This window comes from Motacilla alba, chromosome Z (assembly GCF_015832195.1).
Source record: "Motacilla alba alba isolate MOTALB_02 chromosome Z, Motacilla_alba_V1.0_pri, whole genome shotgun sequence".
NCBI classification, from domain to species: Eukaryota; Metazoa; Chordata; class Aves; order Passeriformes; family Motacillidae; genus Motacilla; species Motacilla alba.
The window spans coordinates 39,821,150-39,838,134 of NC_052046.1; positions in this window are offsets into that span (position 1 = coordinate 39,821,150).

Genomic DNA, 16,985 nt, shown 5'->3' on the forward strand with positions numbered 1-16,985 from the left:
ATTAAGTGATGTGATCCAGAAGTGATTCAAGAAGATGACTGCAGATCTAAGAGCAGTAAGATGGTGAAGCCAGGCAGACCAGGAGCCTAGGAGCTGAGCAGGCAGACTGAGAGCCTAAAAATCCAGATGAGCTATAGCCAGGTAGACCTGGGAGCCTAGAAGTCTGGACAATGAATGAGACACCACCCCCAGGAAGAAGAGTACTGAATATGAGGAGCAGATGCTACACACTTTGCTTATTTGGTGCATTGGAGCCAGAACGACATCCCCCTGCCAAGGAATGGCTGCAGTCTGGCGGGGAGCCAGGACGGTGACGGGTTCCCCCTGAATAGCAGTGTGTGCAGCAGGACACAAGCTGTATGATAGAAGTGGCAAATGGCATGGCCACAGCAGCAGCCAATGCCTCAGCCATAGCATGGCCCCACAGGGGTACGGAGGGAGGCTTGCTAAGTCGCTGCTATGTGAGCACTGGAACAAAAGCAACATGGAGCTCTGGGAGGCAGAGTCAGAGCTGCACAGACAGCATGTAAGAGAAGCCTCTAAAATTGTATAGTGGCCACATCTACAGGAACCCAATGTGAATCAGGACTGGGCTGTAAGGCAAGGTGCAGCCGGAGACGAAGCCCAGCGTAGCATTGAGAGCAGCAGGGGAAGCTGCCTGGTCCGGACCTGACAGATTTCGACACCTGGGGTATAGGTGAGCCTCTGGGGACACAATAGGAAGTAACATATGAAGTAAAGAATGGATTCTTTTATATACATGAAAACTAGAGCTGGGCAAGAGAAGCTTGCAGTGACCAACTAATACAACAAAAACCTGTAAAAAGGAAAAAGAGAATTATTAAAGAAGCAGTGGGAGCTGGGGAAAAAGCTCTATTATTTAGTGCAGTGTATTTGTTTGTGGATAAAACGTGTATTATGTTTGTGAATTGCAACTATTGATCTTTGATTAGGCATAAGTATAAAAGTTTATATTCCATAAGCAGAAGTACACTCGACAGATACTGGATCAATGTTGTTCAAGTTCTGTAGCTATTGATAAAATTATGTAACTGTTAATTTGTTGCTATCCTAATATATAGCCTTTAACCTGTTCTTGTGAGTTACCTTATAAAGTTGTACAGTTATTGATATTGTCACTATTTTAGAACTGTAAGTATACGAGTTTCTGATGTAATGTAAGTTTGGGTAATGAATCAAGGTCAGCACACAAACGCATTCCAAAGTTAAATTACACAAAAAGAAATTACACAAAAGATGATTGTATTGGGTTTACTATCTTTTGCAAAGGTAAATGCAACATTAGTTTATGAAAAGCTTTAGGTTGATGTTCTAGACTCTGAAAAGCAAAACTAAATTGGAACTTAGAAATGTACATTCTTTTTGTGACGTGTTGCCTGAACATTTGTATACTGTTAGTCGTAAGTGTGATATGTGAATATGTTATAATATCAATTTATTCAAACATATCTTTCTAGGGATGCTTCAACTTTGTAATTAAAAGAAAGGGGGGAACTGTGGAAGGATAGAATGTAAGAAAGTAAAATAGTGCAGAATCTCACCCCTGAGGAGTTGCAGCTGTACCAATTATCAAAGATTAGGAACAGGCCTGACTTTAACAGGCCACAGCTGTAACCAATGAGAAGAAGAGTGCTATAAGAGAGTGGGTTGGCTGGTTAAGATGGGAAATTGGGGATGAGGGACTAGTAGGATGAGTTGGGGTTTGTTGGCTGTGCTGTGAAGAAGGAGTCAGTGCTGTGAGGAGTTGCCCATGAGAAATCACCAAGAAGGTATGGGACTCTTGCAGTAAGATGACAACATACTAGTAGGTCTTCTGCTTCTCTTACTTTTAGGAGAAGTTTCATTTAACTTGGAATTGTGTGAAACAGTTAGAGGTTAGAGATCCCACCCAGAGGCTGAACCTCACTAAACCAGGTTAATAAAAATCTGCCTTCTTTGCAGTATAAATGTAGAAGGAGGAGGAAAAAGTACACAAATGTTCTCTAGTAAACAACAAAACAAAAAAAAAGAACGTAGTTGTGTTCCCAAAGAGAGAGTGAATTTGATTAATACAGATTATGAGTAACTGTTTAGAAACACAGGATAAAATAAGCTCTAAGTGGCATTTTTGTGTGGCAAGATAATTTTAATTTTTGTACTCTTCTGTAAAATTCAGTTTATTCTTCTTAAGAAAAGAAGTTAGATGTCACATATTTTGTAAAGATTTTATTTCCTTTAGATACACTGAATATATTTTTTTAATAAGGAAGGAATAATGAAAATTTTGAAATGAATAATGAAAATATACATAATTTGTTGTGTAAGTACTGCTAAATCAGAAATAAAAGATCACACATTTGTTCTTCATCATAGTATCAACAGATGAATAAAGCTCTGGTTTGAGTCAGAGATATCAGAACAGATAATATGTGGTCAGGCCCGCAATTAGGGAGTCTGGTCTCAACAATTAAACAGCGATGTTACACCTTCTGTTTCTCCAGAGGCTTGGTGTGGGGTGGGGGGGTTTTTTGGGTTTTGTTTGTTCATTTAACTGTTGCTTTGGTTTGTGGTTGGTTGGTTGTGTTATTTTGTTGTTTTTTTGGGGGGGTTTTGGTGTTTTTTATGGAAAATTGCATCTCTGTCTGTTAAGATAGGACTTATTTTAAATGCTGTTGATTTATTCTGGCCTGTAGGATTGTGATTCCTAGTACCTGTACATGGCAAACTTTTGCTGGAGAGAGAAAACTGGTGAATTATCTGAATTGCCGATGTTGTGCAATGTGATTTGGCAATGTGTGGCAAAGAAGGTTGCAGGGTGGGACAGCCTCTTGTGGTAAAATGCAATTAATATACTGAGTCTGTTGAAGGTAAAAAAAAGATATCAAGATTGGAAAATTTCAGAAGGTGAGCCTTAAAATCTGGAAAATAAAGAGAATTTGAGAGAATGAGGATGAAAAGGAAAATAGTCTTTCTAGCATAAATTAAAAGAAGTGGCATTAATTAAAATAAGCCTATGTAAAAGAGGTATAGTCTTTATGTATGAGACACTTTTGTTATGTTACACACAAACATTTCAGTATTGTGATTCTACAGAAGCGAGAGTCTGCCAATCCTGAGTTCTGATTTCTGTCAAATCTGTTCACACTGGTCCTGAAGCAACACGTGGACAAGGTGTCATATGGGGACACTGTGAAGAATGTGTCAGGACTGTTACTGATAGGCGCCAGTTAGTGGGTAGTGAGACAGTAAAGGGCTTTTTTTTCTCATTTCCATCTCCCATTCCCTTGGGTAATTTTTTAATGTGGGGTTATTTTTGATTTGGCAATTTTTGTTTCATTGGTTATTTTGGTTTGGGGTTTTTGTTGTTGTTGTGATGGTGTGTTTTTACAATCAGACTGTCTTTACCTTAACCCACGGGTTTTCTTGCTTTTGGTTTGTAAGTTCTCTCCACCATAGTTGAACCACAATTGATTGACACACAGGGGAATTTAGTGTCCATCCACTACTGAGACAGATTGAGTAGAGGTAAGATTGAAGTCCAGCAAAGATCTCAGAAAAAGAGTTGGTGAAACAATGAATAAATACTAATAATTAGGAGTTGGAAATATTACGATGAAACAGCTCATTGCTATTCTGTCATATCTCACAAATAGTAATCCTTTTTTCTTAAAAGAAAGAAAATTGCTTTCTTCTCTACTTAATTAAAGGAAAAGAGCAATTTATAAATCAAAACTGCCCAGTGAAAAAAAAATATTGTCTTACCAGGGAGACTCAACCTATAGCTATATTTTTAATGCAATAAGAGCCACAGCACTTTCTAGTCAGTGCTCAATTTAAATAACATTGCTTTTATTTGGCCTTAGAACTAAGCAAAACATCCTTGCTTACAGGCACAACAAATCAGTTCTGAAGGTTCAGCTTCAACTATTTTGTTCCTTTGTTTAAAATTTTTTTGCCTGTAAATCTCCTTTATGAAAATCTTACAGCTGTGTGCAAATTATCTAGAGTTTTATATTTCATGGGAAGGACTACTACTGTAGCTATAACACCTTGGTTTCGAACATCCCATCCTTTGCTGTGTGGCTGTGTACCTGCAGAGTAACAGATCAAGTGATTGTATCATTCTTTGGGCAAAAGAATACAAGGCTTTTGACGTTGGTCCTCACTCACTTTTGAAAAACTTCCTCCCCTGGAAGTACTCAGTTGTTAATATCATATAAAACCATCCTTTTTTTTTTTCTTTTAATTAAGAAATAAATGTCAGTTATTGGATACTTGAGCATCACATATATAGAAAGCCATGGAACCATCATGATCCCAAGAGATCTGTTTCTAATAAAATTTTTCTTCTCTTCCTCAAAAATGAGAGACAAAGTCTATGGATCCTGCCAATAGATGGTCTTATTTCAGCAAGATTGATCAATTCCTTTTGAAAATCTAAGGTCCTGAAAAGTTTAAGATCCTTTTTAAATGAAATGTTACAATAAACTTGTCGACAAATGTGAGATTTGGTTAGCACATCCTAGTCAATACATCCGGACAAAAAATTCCCACTGCGGTAAACTGTGTGAAAGGAGACAACTGCTCAAACACTTGCACTAACACTGCAAGCTGTGTAAACATCTACCTCATGGGAGCATCCACCCACACGGATACCTGGAACCTGACCTGTATGAAGGTATTACCCTCAGAAGAACGACTCCAGGACCTCCCCAGCTGAGATGCCCAGGGTGAAGAAGGATCAGTGAGAAGCTGTTGGATCCACAGGTGCTGACTTGATCTCTCTCTATTCCCCTCCCCTCCCCACTTCCTCTTTTCTATTTCTTTCTATCTTTCTACCTCACACTTCCTCTTGAATAAAATCTACATCATTGACTTTAGCATATGGTTTTATATATCTCTCATCTTAATTCATGCAGACACATCTCTCAGTAATCTGATCATAACACAGGGCTCTAGCTAAAAGACATTATTCATATCTGAATGTTGATAATTCAAAATAAAAGTGAAAAGTACTGTACTTCAGGCATTTGTGAAATCTGGGTTGAGAAAAAATATTTAGAACAGGGGTCTAAAGTACTCTTGGGATCTCTGGAAAGCAAGGGTTTGGCAGTACAACATCTGCATTAGACAGATCTGCATTAGACATGGTACTTTTCAAATAAATATTATGTTAATTTAAATTTTATGTCTCTAGTTTTATTTTAGGCTAAGGTGAAGAAGAGGGTCAATAAAGATGAAAAAATGCTGCCAAATCTAATTTAAGAGGTCAAGGAATCTAATTATTTGGATAACTTCCTTATGGACATGGACAGAATGAGTGTAAATCCTACAATGAGCTAATTAGTTATCTCCACTTGTAGAATTAAGATAATGCCAAGTAGCATGGAAGAGGTGCCAGGTACATGTACAAGGTGCCTGAGTGGATCCTAAATGAATATGAGTGAGATTCAGCAATTAGAAATTATAATTTCTTAGCTTTCTATTGCTAAGATTGTTCTGTTACTCTGAGGGCCTAACACTCATGCATAAACCAGATCATTTTCTGGTTTCATAGGGAATGATTTTCAGCTTTGATTTTATATCTGCTTAATTTGAACACAATTAAACTCATAATTTTTAAAATAACACTGTTCAAAACCCTGGTAGTTTGTGTAGAACTATGATTTTTCTCCAAGAGAAAAAATTGTTGACTGCTTAAATTTTCCCTTAATATTGCTCTTGAATAGGCATGTGGATAAACATGTCTTTGTAGCAGGTAAGGCATCTTTCTTTGTTACTAAATTTTCCACTGAATTAACATTTTAAAAAAAAATTAGGAAAATATTTACTTTTTGTCTAGGTAAAATTTTTGAAAACAGTATCCATAAAAAATATTAAACTAGCTTTAAAAACTCTTTAAGTAATGTAAACACCATTGCACCTTACATGTCATTCTAAGACCTAGAATATTGCATCTAAAGGAAGCAAGAGAAAAGTAAAAGGATAGGACAGACTCCACCAAAAAAGGAACAGTGAACTAAAAAGGATGTAGGAAAAGGTTTGGGTTTTTTTTTTTTTTTTAGAAAAACACCTGAAGGGTTTTTCTAATTTATTTTTAAGACATGATGCTGATTTTCTTAGAGTATCTGGAGCACAGTCAACGAGAAAAGGTTGCTTGTAGCAGTTAAAATATATTTTGTAAAAATAAGTAAATAAATAAATGGATTTTCTTCAATTCTTGAGCAGAGAGATGTAAAAATGTGTGGTCATCAACTGACAGTGCACTTTATGATCTCCCCAGGTAGGAGATAGAGATCAGAAGAAGGACAGGAGATGTCCTGTGAGACCCCATGAAATGCCACCTCCAAGAAGACACAGCATGGTTCTCACCATCTTTGAGCCAAAATGCTCAACCACCAGGGCATAGGAAAGCCATCCAGAAAACTTAGTTTCCAGCTTGGCTCCAAGGACATTTTAGGAGATTGTTAAAAGCTCTGCTAACATCTCCTGTTCTCTCCGTATCCGCAAATCCAGCCATTTTACTACTGAAAGCAACAAGATTGGGCCTCAGCTTCTGTTCAAGCCACAGTGACTGTTCCCATCACCTGCTTCTCCCTTATATGTCTAGAGAAATTCCCCAAGGGGATCCACTTCATTACTCCTTCAGGGATCAAACTGACTGGTTGGCCATTTCTTGCACATTTTTTGTCCTTTTTGAAACTGGACATGAAGTTTCCAGATTTTGCCTTTCTCAAATTGTTAATAATCTACCCTAATCTCCACAGATGTTCAAAGATGTTTGACAGTATTCTTACAAGAATATACACAGATGGCTCAGGTCACCTGCCAAAGTCCCACAGAACTGCATGGATTGAGTTTGTGTAAGTAATCTTTGAACCCACCACAAATTCTTCTGGTCCTTCTTCTCCTTAAACACTCTTTCTATTAAGCACAGACACCTTGGAGGTGTTAATGAAGACAGGTTTCTTTCTTTTTTTTTTTTTTTTTTACTAGTTGCCTATTTTCAAGAAAGCAACACATGAGGCTTTTCAGAGATTAAAATTTCTGTTCAGTAATGTCTGTACTATAAGAAGTGTTTTATGGAAAGACCCAGCACACTGACACAATGTGTGTATATATATATATATATATATATATATATATATTTATATGCATTTGCATGAGTGCAAGAACTTCACACTGAGAGACATACTAATTTTATGACAAAAAAATGTAAAAAGAAAAATCCCATAAGCTTCTCAAAACTGTGAATAGTTATTTATCATTAAGTGTTACCATTATTATGGACACCCATCTTTTCCATACTAATACTTCCCTTTCTTATAATTTGACATTCTCTTGGTATTTTGTGTTTTACAAACAGTTCCATTCTTGAGAGCCTTAAAAAATACACCCGAGTGCCATATGCTGTGCATTCTGAAACCAAAACATGACCAGGTTTAAGTAAAATTTATGCAGTTTAAATACATGATTTAACTAAATGGCTATGCATTGGTAAAACAACAAAAAAAATAACACAGAAAAATCACGTGAAGAGTTACAGTGTACATGTGACATTGTTTTACAGTATGATTGCTATGTACACATCTAATCCATATTTATGTGCTTGGTCTGAGCAATAGGAGGAGGGGAACTGTATTCTATGGCAAACTAAAATTAATGCATTGTAAACCATTTACAGCCACATGCACTGAAAGATGAAAAGCAAATAGACCATATTACCCATTTAGTGAGAAATGTTACATATGGTTGGCAAGGAGACTCAGTAAGAGAGCCAGAGGGCTCCCTTGTAAATCACAGTGATCTTCAGAGATGGTGCTTTGGCTCCTAGATCTACCAGTCAAACTGAGACTCACAACCACAGCAATCAGCAGTGTGTTTTCCAGAGTTCATTACAGAAGTCATACTCATTGCTTCTTGGAGTGTCTACCTTCCTCAGCCATATGGTAGCAGAAAGGACGAGTATTCAATGTGACCAACAAATTTACAGTCAATGACAGTCTTCAAAAGGGTATTTTAAACAAGAGTCCAATCTCATAAGGCCTTGGCCTTATCTCAAAAGTCGCTTGAGTCAATTTCTGGTCCAGAGATTAGAGAAAAACAAAGAACATAATGAAAACTGCAGGTGAAAACTATTGTGATGTTCAGGTGCAGGAAACATGACAGCAGAAGTGAAGGATTGTGTTTTTCTGTCTGCCTTGCCCTAGTGAACAGCATTTCTTGGTAGATCATTCTAATACATGCAGTACTTTTGCAGTGCTCCCAGAACATAGAGCTCTGAGCCAGAATTCAAGAATCTGCTTTTCTTCAGAAAACCCAAATGCTGGTTCAATAGCTAACCAGTGAGAAAGAGAAGGATGGCACCTTTCAGCACATGATAAATTTTGCTTACAAAGAGAGCTGTGCTAGGAGGAGGGTTGTGGATGAAGGGACGTGAAGGGAAGGAGAAGGGGAAGTGGAAAGGGAAGGGGATATGTTTTTTAATAGGAGAGTTAATGGGCAGCTATTTGTATTTCTGCAATAAGTGTGATCCATGGTTTAATGAGATACCAGCAGGACTATCCCAATGGGGAAAGTATTAGCATTTTGACTGATAAGAAAGAGAAATATTAATAGAACAAGAACTGACAGGGAATATTAAAAGCAAAGAATGTATATGGAAGATATCCTGATGAATGAACCATGCAAAAATACTCTCAGGAAAACAATGAATCAAATAACCTTGAAGGCATTAAGCTAAAATTATCATTATAAAAGGTGAAGGAAAAATATTATAAAGGAAAAGATAAAGCAAAACTTCGAGTAAAACAAATCTGAAGGAAGACAAAATAATTTTAAAAAAATGAACTTTTGATAGCTAAATAAAATTTTAACAAAACAAGAGAAAACTATCAAGATATTTCCTGAAATCTACTGGAAGCTATATAAAATGTGTTAAGAAATAATGATTGCAGTGATACTAACATGATACCAGCAAGACCAAAATAATTGGTTTTAAATGAAAAGAAATTATATTATTAAGGCTGAACAGAAATCCTCCAGTATATTGTCAACATGGTCACTTCCTCTTTTTATACCAAGAACACCTTGTTCAGCTTCATTTTCACATGTGTAAGTCGATAAAGAGGAGAAACAGGGAGGCAGAAAACATAATTTCAAAATCAACACCAAAATTTTCCACAGCTTCATATGAAGGAACAAGATCATCCAAATAGTTTTAGTAGCTTTTGGCAAAAATAGTGTTCTTGTTGGTTTTATAAGTGTCTAAAGTCAGAGTGGGTGCCTTATTTGCTATAACAATCAAATCTTGTTCTTGCAATCTGGCAGTAAGTGTTGGGAAGGTGGAGTAAAACTTGGTGTACGCATACTGTGGAGTGACTTTTCCCCTCCAAATCCTTTTGCTGTCCAGAAGACAAAGCCTTACCGTTGCAAGGCAATAGCACAATTTTAATAGGAAAAATGTTTATGATTTTAGTATAGATGGACTTTGGTTCAAAAGCTGGTGCAAGTTCAGGTGAAGCCCAAGTATTTTCTCAATTTGCAATTATTTTGAATACAGAAGAATTTTAACCCACTGGACTGGATACCTTAGCATTTCTGCCAGACTTATGCTGATTTCGAAATTAGAAAGTTTAGTTCTTTAAACGCTGTTTTACAAATAACCTTTTGACAGCAAGTATGGTCTATCCTTGCTCCTCCCTTTTAACTTATTTGACCACTGCACTAATTCATGTTCTGTTCGCACACGAGAGTTTCGGCAGGGGCATGATAAGTTTATTCAATACTCAATTCAATATGTACTGACTCTGGGGAAGTAACAGAGAGGGATGATCTGTAACTTCTTAAACTTATTTACATCATTCATATAGACCAACTGCAGACTCAGGGAGCAACACACAGACAGCAGAAACTCTGATTTCTCTGTTTGCTTCCAATTCTTTGCCTGCTGGGAAAAAGCCCTCCTTTTTTTTTTCCTTTTTTCCCCCTTTTTTCCTTCTTCTTTATTTTACTTTTTATGCAAGATAATACAGTACAGCTGAATGATTAACTGCCTCAACTGAATGATGTGGTGATAGTGTTAAAAGAAAGGCAACAGTGAGGAAGAGGTCAGTGGAAGAAGGTGTGATCACAAGGTTAAGATCACACTGTGATCTTAACCACTAATGACATGTCGGAACCCAGGACACCCCTCTGGGTGTCCTGGATGGCCCGAGCTGCTGGCAGGGGGCTCTGAGACCCTGGCATGCAGCCAAAGACATGTGGTGTTTCGATCTTAGCCCATGGAGCAAATTACCAACTCCGTATGAAGAATTACAAGCCACACAAGTTTAGGTAGTATAGTAGATATAGTCACAAAGTGAAGGGGAAAATTTCTGAATGCTGTACAGGGTGGGGTTTGACCTCTGTACAGTGGATTTTGGATTTTGTACATGGGGGTCTGAGGCTCCAAGATGGAGAAATCAGGGCGTGCCTTGTCTTTCTTCCTTCTTCTTCCTAGCCTCCATGATTTGGTTGATGTTGGCACTTTTAGATTGGTTTAGAATAGAAGTGACTGTCTAACATAGGTGATAGCTATTGGAATGGAATTGTAAATATAGTACATGTAGTTTTTAGTATAAAAGATAGCACCAGCCTCAGGGGCAGGGAGTGTGCAGAGTGTGCCTCTGGCTGACCTGCTGAGCAGGCTGCAGCAGCCAAGAAGAAAATCTTAAGATAACATACAATAAACAACCTTGAGACCGGACAACAGCAGACTACTGAGTCTTTCTTTGAAGGCACTGGAGACTTTGAGCAGAGACTTTTCCACCTTTCAGGGTCACCCTGACCTGGGGGAGACTCTGACAATGACACTGTCAGTGATATTGTAAATCTACAACAAGTTTTGCAGACAATGTTAATTTTAGGAGCAGGAGACTGAGTAAATATAGGTAATGACAAGTTGTGAGTGCAGATAGCCAAAATGAAATCAATACCTGTGAAAGATCTTCAGGAAAGGCAATGGTAATAATAACAAGAAAATGAAATACAGACCACAACAAGAGGAAGAGATGGACAAGTAAAGGAAAAAGTTTTTCTACTGCCTCTGAATTATAAACTGCTTTGTATTTTTCAGCTGCTCATTTGAGCAGCTAAAAAGCATTTGTGAAAATTACATATTCTTGTTTTACTTTGTACATTATAAATTCTGAAATGTCAGAATTCAAAGATTCCGACGCACAAGATACAAACAGCAACTTTAATATTAGAGTGGATTCCTTTGTTTAACACAGCATACAGGCATCACCACATCACTCTTACCAAGTTCTCTTTCCTGGTGTGTGCTACAGCAGACTGGAAAAGAGCATTCAGGTTGGGCTGACTGCAATAGATTGGGAGACCAAACTATGAAATGTACATGTTTCTGTCTTTCAGAAAAGTGGGAGACATTTTTAAAGGTTTTTCTTCCTGTTAGTTTTTCTAAATAGATAATTTTGGGGCACATTAGACTCTAAGAGATGTATCATACATTTATATTCACACAGTTATCACAGTTATAATATATATCTGTGTACCACACAGATATATTCATTATTTTGATAATGAGGAATACAAACTATGCTCTATGAAGGCATAGATGTAGAACAGAAAACAGCTTTTCTGAAAGAATCATAAAATCACAGAACCAGCAAGACTGTTAAAGACCAGCAAGACCTTTGAGACCACCCAGTCCAACTTTCCACACAGTACTGCCACTGTAACCCCTAAACCACTCAACCACATCACTTACTGCCAAGATCCAGATGCCTCTTAAACACTTCCAGGGATGGGGACTTCACCATCCCCTGGGCAACCTTCTTCTATGCCTGACTACCTTGACAGAGAAAAAGTTTTTCTTATATGTATCAATGCAGGGTGACCCCAATGTAGGGAATAATGTGCTCTGACTCCATGATTTCAGAAGGCTGAACAATTGCTTTGTTAAGCTATATTATGTTACCTTAATGCTATACTATAATGATACTAAAGAAAAACCCATGACTGTTTGGAGACAGTCACAACACAGCTTTGACCTAATTGGCCAATCAATCCAAACAACCCTCACTGGTGTCCAACTAACAAATCACTTTTTGGTAAACAATCTCCATAACACATGCCACATGTGCCAAACAACAGGAGCAGCAAGTAGAGATAATAATTGTTTTCTCTCCTTCTCTGAGGTTTCTCACTGCCTTTCTGTAGGAAAAATCCTTGGGAAAGTTGTGCCTGCTGCTCTCTGTGAAGAGAGCTGGGGCCACAATATCCAATCTGAATCTCCCCTGTCTTAGCTTAAGGCCATTTCCTCTTGTCCTCCTACTGCAAACACAGCGAATGACCATTCGCACCTCACTACAACCTCCTTTCAGGTAAGTAACATAATATTCTTAGTTGGAAAAGGTCCAACTCAACAGGTACAACTTTAAGTGAATGGTCCACGTGAGGATTGAACCCACAACGTGGTGTTAAACTGATAGAGCATCGTGCTCAGGGGCACAGCTGTGGAGAGAGACAAGGTTCCTCTTTGAGCCTCCTTTTCTGGAGACTAGCTCCCTCCTAAAGCATGTTTTCTGTACCTTTCACTTGTTGTCCTTCACTGGACATACTCCAGTGTCTTCATGTCCTTTCCAAAGTTGGGGGCCCAGAAATGAATTCAGGTGTGGTAGCACCAGTGGCAGATGCTCACTTCCCTAGACCTACTGGCTAGACAATTGACAAGGGGATAGCTGCTACTGGCCTTCTTGGCCACCTGGGCACACTCTCAGCCAGCTGTCGACCAACACCCTCAGGTCCTTTTCCACTGGGCAGTTTTCCAGTCACTCTGCCCCTAGCCTGTATTACTATTTGGGCTTGGTGTTGCCCAGGTGCAGGATTTGGTACTTGGCCTTGTTGAACATCTTGCTGATGGTCTTCCTCAGCACATCTGTCTTGCATGTCCATGTCCCTCTGCAGAGCCTTTCTGCCCTCCACACAGCCTGATCAACACTTCTCCCGTCTTGGTGTCATCTCTGAATTTGCTAATGGTAGACTCAATCCCCTCATGCAATCCTCTCATCAAAAAAAGATCTTAAACAGGACAGGACTCAACACTGATCCGTGGGAGGCAGCACTAGTCAACATCCACTACCTGAGTGCGGCCCCATTCACTTTACTCTCCATCTCCATCTATGCAGACAGTTCTTAACCCAGCAAAGAGTGCACCTGTCAAAGCCATGGGGGCTGACAGCTTTTCCCTGGGAGATTGTGCCAAAGGCTTTACTGGAGTTCAGGCAGACAACATCCACAGCACTCCCCTCTTCGACCAGGCAAGACATCTGGTCATAAAAGGAGGTTGGGTTGGTCAGGCAGGACCTCACTTTCCCATACCCATAGAGAAAATAAGAAAAAATAGCAGCTAAGAAGATTAATAAATATTTATGTCAGGTAGAAAAGGGAGAAACACCCAGCAAAGTACTACCATGATAGCAAATTGGTCTTATGTCACCAGGATACCTTTACTTGTATGCAACAACACTATAAAGGCCTCAGCCTATCTAGTAAGCACTCAAGCCTCTGTCTTCGGTATTTGGTACTTGCATTGCTCCCACTTTACCAGACTTGAAGATACCTACCTGTCTGATGTCATAGTGAATTTGTATATTCTCTGGTCCCTTGAGTCAAATGGCCTGCCTGAAGAATCACAGCCCCACTTTTGAAGACTGAAGAGTTCAAATGAACATTGAATTCCTTCCACTTCATATATAACTTGCCTATGACAGCTGTGCATAATGTGACTGTAAGATGGAGTGCACTTAGGTATATGCATGAAAAGCCAGCATGAGCAACAGATTACTGTGACTTTAAACATTTTACAGAAACACTGAGGCTGATGAGCAGATCTTGCCTCCAGTCATCTCTCATCTGGCATCTCAGTGAATACCAGAGAGCAAGGATCTGAGGCAGAATAACTATCAAGAATATCACCTGTACCTTCTGAGCTAAAATACAAACCCCAGCATGATCACAAGTGCAATATCTATGTCACAATGGTAATTCCATCCTCCTTTACTCAGTAAACCAAACCCTCCATAAAAAGAGCTTCTCATCAATCCACTAGAGAAACCGCTAATTGAATACGATTTTACAAATCCTGGATTCTATTGGATTCTACTGCATTCTACTTGTAACATTGGAGCCAATGTTTCCTCTCTTTAAACCAGAAAATTCCTCGTGAAGGTTCATCTGCAGAAAAGCTGCTTCTGCTTTTCAAAGACATCCCTTACTCTGCAGTTCCATCATGGTTTAACCACAGCTGGCAACTAAGCCCCACAAAGACACTTGCTCAGTCTGCCCAGCTTAATAGGTCAGAGAATCCTAAGGGTAAAATACCATGGGTTGAGATACAGACAGTTTAATATGAAAAGTTTTGCATACAAGCAGAGAAAAACAAGGATTTAATTCCCCGTTTCCTATGGGCAAACTATGTTTCCTATATTGTTTAGGAAAGCAACATTCCATCATGTCTAGTGTTAACTTGGGCAGAAAAGCATCTTCACCCTGAACATCCATCCCCTCCTTCTTCTTTCCCCAGGTCTATATTGTTGAGAAACTGGTGAAGGTCTAGAGCTGGGGCAGGTGACCCCAGCTGATGCAAATATCCCACACCATACGATGACACCATGTCGTCACACTCAGTGTATAAAATTGGAGAAGGCAGAGAGAAAAGGGAACAAGTGATGGGATTTGTCTTCCTATGTAAACATAAAATGCAATGGATCCTGGATTTCCTTGAGATGACTGAATTCCTGTCTGCCCAGGGGAAGTAGTGAATGAATTCTTCTTTTTCTTTCCTTGTGCATGCAGGGGTTTTTTTCCACTATTAAACTGTCTTTATTTCAGTCTGTGAGTTTTCTTCTCCCTGATCCCACTGGAGTGAGCAACAGGCTGTGTGATTAAAACACATCACTCTTCTGTTTCTATTTAGTTTTCTTGTTCTTCATATTCTCTCAGTGTTTGTTCAAATGGTTCTCCTGTAGGACCTGTCATCTGTTCTGTACAGTCTGTACATTCAACCCCTAAGCAGCATGTTAATTTTATTAATGTAGAAGGATTTTTATTTGTGGGCAATTATAGCAGGAATGTAAATGAACTGGTTTTTTAAATAGATGAAGATTCACTAAGAATGAATTACTGGCTCTGAAAAGAAAACCAACAAACAAAAAAATGTTAACTTCTTTCAGCTAATGAGTGCATTTTTTTTTTTCTGCAGGCCTCCGCACTCTTGAATTCTGTAGGACTTGAGGGGCCAGGCATCCTAGAAAGGCCAAAAATCTTCTTTGCAGGATAAAATTATTTCTGAGTGTAAAAAAGGATGAAGTTCGCTCTCCTCCAAAACCTTCCTCTTTTTTTCTCTTCCTTCTCCCATCCTTCCATTAAATTTGCTACCTGTCAGCACTTTTATGTTCTTCTTCCTACACTGCAGGGAGATGAAATATAAGCACTTGTTTTGCCATGGAAAAATACAGATGCACCAAATATAAAGAGCATGTAAGTTGCAGATGCATTATATAAACTGTGAGTTCATGAATAATTAGACTTTCTTTTTTAACCGAAAAGGGGAGGGAAAGAGAGAGAGAAGCCTTGAAACATTGTGGCACAAATGGACAAAAATCTGACTTCTTTCATGAGAAGATGATATTGAGTGCTCCGCCACTATCGTTTTAGGAAGTGAACTGTTGCTAAGCAACAAGTCTCACATAATCTTGCCCAGCTTTTGTATCTGACAAAAATTGAGGCAAGAAAGTTTGGAAAGTTGATGAGGAAAAAATAGTTTCAGTGAAGAATGATCAATAGTGCACCTGACCAGAAAATAAACTATTATTGGGGGCAGAGAAACCAAAGCTACTTATAGATATTCAAAAGCAAATTTATTATTATCAGGTATGTTTAATTGGTTGTATTCTAGTTTTCCTTTATCTTTGTGTGCTTTAGAAAATGACGAGAATGGCTTCCTTGGACGTGACTGCAATAACATGCACAAACCTTACTGTTCAGTCAGTTTTAACAGTAGAGCAAATAATTGTTTCCTTTATGACATTTAAGGATTCAGTAAGCTGTACATAGCCTACAAAAGCATTGAGAAAATGAGTGGCATGAATTTTAAATTTTACATGGATACCTAAAAATAAAGTTTAAAGCAGGGAGCAATTCACAAACATCTTTTTAGGTCAACATTAGATAGTAACTGAAATGTATACTATTCATAGCAGAAGACACTGTGCCTGCCAAAGAACATGAAGTCAGCGTTATTTTAATATTCTTGCTTTCAGCTATGCTAGTATTGAGCCTGATAATTTATCAACATATTATTCTTACTCAGGTGCAATCATCTGAAGAATCCAGCCTAAAGCATGCAATACAAAAGCATTGCTTTTTTATTGGTAACCTGTAAAAGATCACAGGTCATATGCAGTACCTAGAACTATCAAATTGTAATTAAATGTTGTTGGTTTTTATTGTTATTAGGCTAAGAGTATTGTTGTAGATACAAGACAGCTGATTATGTTCTTTCAATTGACTTATATTAGTTCACTCTATTACTAAAACAAAGTTAATGTAACATCAGCATGATCTATGAAACATGGCAGTCTGACAAGAAAGAATTTTTATCCTAAAAGACAAAATATAATTCATAATGTAAAGGAAGAAAAACACTTAAAGCTGCATTTTAATGACCTAGGGAGTGACTTGTGCAACAAGACCTCTATCATGCTTTAGCAGACAATGTGGCTAAAAAAAAAGAAGTATAACAATAAACAAAGGTGGTCCTTAATCTTAATAATGACTTTATGTTTATTAAAGAAGAAAAATAAAATAAAAATAAAAAAATATGATCCTGGGCACAGAATAATTTAGTTATGATGTTTCTAATGTCTTCCTGTGTGGAAGCCCTTAGTATAGCTTACATTATTTTAATGCACTGGCTTTTG